The sequence below is a fragment of the Pygocentrus nattereri genome, chromosome 25 (assembly GCF_015220715.1).
Source record: "Pygocentrus nattereri isolate fPygNat1 chromosome 25, fPygNat1.pri, whole genome shotgun sequence".
In the NCBI taxonomy this organism is placed as follows: Eukaryota; Metazoa; Chordata; class Actinopteri; order Characiformes; family Serrasalmidae; genus Pygocentrus; species Pygocentrus nattereri.
This window is the reverse complement of record NC_051235.1, coordinates 29,813,753-29,821,995: the sequence shown is the minus strand read 5'-3', so window position 1 is coordinate 29,821,995 and position 8,243 is coordinate 29,813,753.

The following is an 8,243-nucleotide window of genomic DNA, read 5'->3' as shown; positions in this document are numbered from 1 at the left end:
TATCACAATACCTACATTTAGAGTCGGTTATTCATTCAGCCTAATGAGAAACTGTAGAACGGACTCGGTTTATATCACAATACCTACATTTAGAGTCGGTTATTCATTCAGTCTAATGAGAAACTGTAGAACGGACTCGGTTTATATCACAATACCTACATTTAGAGTCGGTTATTCATTCAGTCTAATGAGAAACTGTAGAACGGACTCGGTTTATATCACAATACCTACATTTAGAGCCGGTTATTCATTCAGTCTAATGAGAAACTGTAGAACGGACTCGGTTTATATCACAATACCTACATTTAGAGCCGGTTATTCATTCAGTCTAATGAGAAACTGTAGAACGGACTCGGTTTATATCACAATACCTACATTTAGAGTCGGTTATTCATTCAGCCTAATGAGAAACTGTAGAACGGACTCGGTTTATATCACAATACCTACATTTAGAGCCGGTTATTCATTCAGTCTAATGAGAAACTGTAGAACGGACTCGGTTTATATCACAATACCTACATTTAGAGTCGGTTATTCATTCAGCCTAATGAGAAACTGTAGAACGGACTCGGTTTATATCACAATACCTACATTTAGAGTCGGTTATTCATTCAGCCTAATGAGAAACTGTAGAACGGACTCGGTTTATATCACAATACCTACATTTAGAGTCGATTATTCATTCAGCCTAATGAGAAACTGTAGAACGGACTCGGTTTATATCACAATACCTACATTTAGAGTCGGTTATTCATTCAGTCTAATGAGAAACTGTAGAACGGACTCGGTTTATATCACAATACCTACATTTAGAGTCGGTTATTCATTCAGCCTAATGAGAAACTGTAGAACGGACTCGGTTTATATCACAATACCTACATTTAGAGTCGGTTATTCATTCAGTCTAATGAGAAACTGTAGAACAGACTAGGTTTATATCACAATACCTACATTTAGAGTCGGTTATTCATTCAGCCTAATGAGAAACTGTAGAACGGACTCGGTTTATATCACAATACCTACATTTAGAGTCGGTTATTCATTCAGTCTAATGAGAAACTGTAGAACGGACTCGGTTTATATCACAATACCTACATTTAGAGCCGGTTATTCATTCAGTCTAATGAGAAACTGTAGAACGGACTCGGTTTATATCACAATACCTACATTTAGAGCCGGTTATTCATTCAGTCTAATGAGAAACTGTAGAACGGACTCGGTTTATATCACAATACCTACATTTAGAGTCGGTTATTCATTCAGTCTAATGAGAAACTGTAGAACGGACTCGGTTTATATCACAATACCTACATTTAGAGTCGGTTATTCATTCAGCCTAATGAGAAACTGTAGAACGGACTCGGTTTATATCACAATACCTACATTTAGAGTCGGTTATTCATTCAGTCTAATGAGAAACTGTAGAACAGACTCGGTTTATATCACAATACCTACATTTAGAGCCGGTTATTCATTCAGTCTAATGAGAAACTGTAGAACAGACTCGGTTTATATCACAATACCTACATTTAGAGTTGGTTATTCATTCAGCCTAACGAGAAACTGTAGAACAGACTCGGTTTATATCACAATACCTACATTTAGAGTCGGTTATTCATTCAGTCTAACGAGAAACTGTAGAACGGACTCGGTTTATATCACAATACCTACATTTAGAGCCGGTTATTCATTCAGCCTAATGAGAAACTGTAGAACAGACTCGGTTTATATCACAATACCTACATTTAGAGCCGGTTATTCATTCAGCCTAATGAGAAACTGTAGAACGGACTCGGTTTATATCACAATACCTACATTTAGAGTCGGTTATTCATTCAGTCTAATGAGAAACTGTAGAACGGACTCGGTTTATATCACAATACCTACATTTAGAGCCGGTTATTCATTCAATGAAAGAGCTCACTCGGCTGTATGTACCTGGATACCACAGAGAAAACAAACCTGACTGGAAAAGTCTCTGTTAGACATTCTGAGATATTCAGCCAATTTTTCAGTCTACAAGCCGTGAATGCTGCATATTATGCAGGGAGATTCACCGGAAAGAGGCCCTGAATATTCTGTAATAACTCTCGCTAAGACGCAGCAATCTGAACACAACAACATGCAATGTGCTCCTCAGCATATGGAGCTTCGAACAAGCTGGGATGCCCCTGCGTCGGAGGGATGAGGTAGGCGCCAGAAAGCCGTCACAACATTTAGCCTCCATTTGCGACTTCAGGGTGCCGACGCCCGTACCCCTTCATGTGTCTGGCAGAAAACGAAGATCACTTCCAGCATGTAATTCTCATGTAATGCAGTCAATTACACACACATCAAGGCACGGCACATTGTTTTGGTCCAGATTGCTTCATCCTAACAGGAGCTACAGCAGAATATTTGGGGCCTCTATCGAGTGAATCTCCTTGTATAAGCTGAAGCACTTTTACCTCGCAGTCGTTTTTCATTTGAGATCCAATATGCTGGAGGAAATCGTTTCTTTTCAGACTTCCACATTTTTCTCCTGGAAGTAGTCGCAAGTGTTGGAGTTTAAAGCAAAAACAGCCTCATCTCAGTTTCAGTGGTTTGTCAGCGGATAATCATCAGAGGAGAAATGAGTTTGTGCAGAGGAATAAACTGACATACGGAGTAAAAGAACCTCTGTGTCTGCATTTCAGCGCTGCTGACTAACGTTAACGTGCAGGTGGTGCTTTAAAGTAGCTGCCGCAGCCGCTTTCAGTGGAACAGTTTTCATGTTCTCCCTCTAAAGCTGTCGGTATGTGAGAGCGAGAGCTCAGCAGGAGCAAATGTTCGTTCACTGGAGCCGGTGTTTGTGTAAAACATCTGCAGTGGTGCTACAGACCCTGACAACTGGCGCCTGGCGCGCCCCCTGCTGGCAAATGTGCGTGTTTATCTTTTTTGCCAAATAGTTCATTGTTAGCATAACTATCTAATTACTTACTGTCTGCACTGGATATCTGGACCACTTTCTTCACATTGTGTCTCCTGCAGCCTGTATTCTTATGTATATTTGTCCAATCTATAAGCTTGGTAACAAATCAAGGACCCATGCAGGCCTAAGCCACCGAGCAGAAGAATGCAGAGCGGTATTTGGTGTCTTAGAGATTCTGCTGCAGTTTGTTGGTCTTTTCTCCATCGTGGCCACATGTTATTATTGCTTTCCACTACAGAATGAGCCAGCGAGGCCTGTTGAGCTGTCAGAGACTGACCCAGATTGCAGCGATTCATTTTGCAGCTCATAATTAATGTGGTGGCTGTAGTAGCTGTCTGTCTAAAACTGTTTGGGTGAACTCACTCCTCTGTGCTAATGCTTAAACAGTGTCTTTGTGAGTAAAATAGCTAACAAGCAAGAGCCAAGTTTGGCTCTGAGGTCTGTGCAGGCCAGATTTCCATCCACGCTGCAAAAAGCCTTTCACAAGAACTAGAAAACATACGGAAAACCAGGCGCTCATATTAGGAATCAATCCGCCAAAAGGGAGTGAGCAAAACTAAGATTTCATAATATAAGCAAGAATATCTGCTTTATTATGTTAAATACATTCACATATACACTGCAAAAACGATATCCAAGCAAGTGAAAATGTCTTAAATCTCGCCGTTGAAAGAGATTCTACTCATATTTCTCATTACAAGGCTGTCGGAAGAATATCACAAGATTATTTAAACTATTTCTAGATATTTTTACTTGGTTTAAGCCGTCTTATGTAGTGGAAGTGTCCGATTGGTGGATAATTTAACTTTTTTAACACAGGCAAAATGGTCTGTGTTATTTCTTCAAAGAAGTATAACTATCTGCCAATGGGATGACAAACAATGCCAATGGGACTCAAAACAAGTCAAAATGTCTAAAAATCAGTTAAGCAACTATATAACGTTCTTACGACAGTCTCATATTGAGAAATATTCAATGTATTGGCTTGATTTAGATGTCATTTTCTGCAGTGTATTTGCACAACTTACCCAGAGTGACGTCCAGTTTAATCATATTCCAGATGTTGGCCAATGTAGCTTTAGGTATAGCCTGGTGTATTTGTCCAGGCAGGGAATCAAACCCCAGTCTTCAGCCATAAATATGTTAAATGTGGCATTTTAAATATATAAGCATCAAAGATTCCGTCTCCTGTTAACACTGCAGTAGAATGGCAAGTAGAATCTTAAATCCTAAATCTAGTCAATACATCTAATATTTCTCATTGTGAGATGGTTGTGCTCTTATTATTTAGGGTATTTCTAGATATTATTTACTTGTTTTAGATCATTTAGGTGATAACATTATTTCACTATACTGGCAGGTAATCCTAACCCTCACCCTGGCCATAATCCTAACCTCAACCCAAAGTCTAATCCTGACCCTCACCCTGGCCCTAATCCTAACCTCAACCCAAAGTCTAATCCTGACCCTCACCCTGGCCCTAATCCTAACCTCAACCCAAAGTCTAATCCTGACCCTCACCCTGGCCCTAATCCTAATCCTAACCTTAACTTCAACCCAAAGACTAATCCTGACCCTCACCCTGGCCCTAATCCTAACCCTAACCCTTAACCTCATCCCAAAGTCTCATCCTGACACTCACCCTGGCCCTAAGCCTAATCCTAACCTTAACTTCAACCCAAAGACTAATCCTGACCCTCACCCTGGCGCTAATCCTAATCCTAACCTTAACCTCAACCCAAAGCCTCATCCTGACACTCACCCTGGCCCTAAGCCTAATCCTAACCTTAACCTCAACCCAAAGTCTAATCCTGACCCTCACCCTGGCCCTAATCCTAATCCTAACCTTAACTTCAACCCAAAGACTAACCCTGACCCTCACCCTGGCCCTAATCCTAATCCTAACCTTAACTTCAACCCAAAGACTAATCCTGACCCTCACCCTGGCACTAATCCTAATCCTAACCTTAACCTCAACCCAAAGCCTCATCCTGACACTCACCCTGGCCCTAATCCTAATCCTAACCTTAACTTCAACCCAAAGACTAATCCTGACCCTCACCCTGGTGCTAATCCTAATCCTAACCTTAACCTCAACCCAAAACCTCATCCTGACACTCACCCTGGCCCTAATCCTAATCCTAACGTTAACTTCAACCCAAAGACTAATCCTGACCCTCACCCTGGTGCTAATCCTAATCCTAACCTTAACCTCAACCCAAAACCTCATCCTGACACTCACTCTGGCCCTAATCCTAATCCTAACCTTAACCTCAACCCAAAACCTAAGCCTCACCCTCATATATTTTTGACATGTTACTGTTTGTTTTATCTAAAAGGACCTGCTTAAAATAAAGTGTCTCCATTTTAACTACAAATTATACGAGCTTTTGTTTTTGACAGTGACGACACGCAGGACATATTTCTACCCAAGTCCTAGGCTGAGCTTACTGGATCATTTCATTGGACCATTAGCCCAGCAGTTGTAATTGTAATTGTACTTGCAAATAAAGCTGTAAGTCTGTGCAGTGATCTGACTAAATTCAGAGGGAATCATTTGTGGTAATCCGTTCGCTGTGTGGAAGTGTGGGGCGGGGCTTTCATAGGTTCTGATCGCCATGGATCTCAGGAAACTTTTGGGAAAATGGAAGTCACATTTTTTTTTGTACACTGTTCCTCAGTGTTGGACAGTTGGATGAAAGTTCATAAAACCTTGGGTAGGACATTCTCTAATCTATGAGTCTAACACTCACGTGTCAAACACAAGGCCCGCGGGCCAGATCAGACCTCTGGCACGATCCAATCCAGCCCTCAAGATTATTTAGATTAGCCCATTTCACAATCAGCAACACTACAACTGCATCGTCAATTGCAGTGGCACCCCACTCCCAGCAGCAATCTGGGACAGCAGTTTTCTACCTAACTGCAAACATCATGTCACCAAACACACCAGCTGCGTTTCAGCTGCGGTTCAACATTATTAAGTATCAAGTAACATCTCACTATACTGGCAGGTAATTTCGCTGGTTTAAAGCACATTTTTTAAAACAGGCAAAATAATCTGCCAATATAATTTTACTTAACTGACTTAAAACAAGTAAAAATGTTTATAAATAGGGAAAATATATATATATATATTGCAGTGAAGACTATAATGCTGGCAATCTGAGATTCAAAATGTTCAAATTCATGCTCCGATTATGCCAACATGAGCTGAGTCTGCTCACCAAAACCAAACAAAATCAGAACTCTGCTTCGTCTTGTATTAACCTCAAATCAAAACTGAACACACCTACTCAGTTCTATTCAGATTAAAGCCCCAAAATCAGCACTACAGAGGCTTTTTCATCTCCAAATCCTTGATATAAGATGATACGAGGAGGCACTTTCTTGTAAATGTGAAAAAGCACTGATTTAATATCACAGCTATTGAGTCACTAATCATAATATCACGAGTGACTTCATGCTTGGTTTGTGCCATCAATGACTACAGCTACTTTAACGTGCACCCACTGCTGATACAGGCAATTGATTGCTTGTATAATCACCACACAAAAGCATCGACTGATATAAAGGGACTCTCCGGAGCTGCTACACATGAGCCTATGGTCTCCATGCCCATTGTGTGGGCTAGAGGGGTATAAAGCCCCCAGCAATGGGCTGTGGGGCAGTGGAACTGGGGTCTCTGGAGTGATGGAGCTCCATCAAATACCTTTGGGATGAGTTAGTGATCCGGAACTGAGCATCCAACACCAGTACCTGACCTTGCTAATGCTCAATCAAATCCTCACAACAATGTTCCAACATCTAAAGCCTTCTCAGAGGAGTAGAGGCTGTTACTGCAGCACAAACTCACTATTTACACCTTCATTTCAGAAGGAATGCTGGACATAGTGTTTACAGTGAGGGGCTGAAATATTGAGCATTTTGTCCGTATCATGCAGCCTGACTGAGTGGACCTGATGAAAGTCATGATATGGGAGCCAACAGAGTTTTAAAAATAGATGTAAGAGTTTATGGAAGTTGGTCATAGTGTAGGGTGAACGTAGAGCCTAGTTACTAAAAAGTTGCGTGGTTGTTGGTGCCAGACGGGCTGGTCTGAGTATTTCAGAAACTGCTGATCTGCTGGGATTTTCACACACAACCATCTCTAGGATTTACAGAGAACGGTCCGAAAAAGAGGGAATATCCAGTGAGCGGTCAGTTGTGTGGACGAAAATGCCTTGTTGATGTGAGAGGTCAGAGGAGAACGGGCAGACTGGTTCCATATGATAGAAAGGCAACAGGAACTCGAATCACCAACCAACATCTCTGAGGAACGTTTCCAACACCTTGTTGAAAGTCTGACAAGAAGAATTAAAGCAGTTCTGAAGGCAAAAGGGGGTCCAACCTTTTACTACAAGCAATGGCAGTGAGAGTATATTTTTACATTGTACACTGTATTAATATTTCATAATAAGATTAACAATAGAAATGGTCCAAAATGATTTTACATTTTTAGATTATATTGTGTTAAAGTTAAGAATGTTTACCTTCTTAATTGCAATGGGTCAAACTTTATTTGGAGTGGTCTCTTATAGATGACTAATAAACTCTTAATAGATTATCAATAACACATCAATGACATACCAGTGAAGTAGCAGCAGTGAAGCATCTGAATACACTGAAGTAAATATCTCGTAGATGTTCTTTACTTACATTAAGTAGATGAATTGTTTATGTTACTTCCATTACCCAACAGCTAACTCTCACCCTGGTCCTATTCCTAATCTTAACCTCAACCCAAAACCTAAACCTAACCCTCACCCTGGTCCTATTCCTAATCTTAACCTCAACCCAAAACCTAAGCCTAACCCTCACCCTGGTCCTATTCCTAATCTTAACCTCAACCCAAAACCTAAGCCTAACCCTCACCCTGGTCCTATTCCTAATCTTAACCTCAACCCAAAACCTAAGCCTAACCCTCACCCTGGTCCTATTCCTAATCTTAACCTCAACCCAAAACCTAAGCCTAACCCTCACCCTGGTCCTATTCCTAATCTTAACCTCAACCCAAAACCTAAGCCTAACCCTCACCCTGGTCCTATTCCTAATCTTAACCTCAACCCAAAACCTAAGCCTAACCCTCATCCTGGTCCTATTCCTAATCTTAACCTCAACCCAAAACCTAAGCCTAACCCTCACCCTGGTCCTATTCCTAATCTTAACCTCAATCCAAAACCTAAGCCTAACCCTCATCCTGGTCCTAATCTTAACCCTAACCTTAACCTCAACCTAAAATCTAATCCTAACC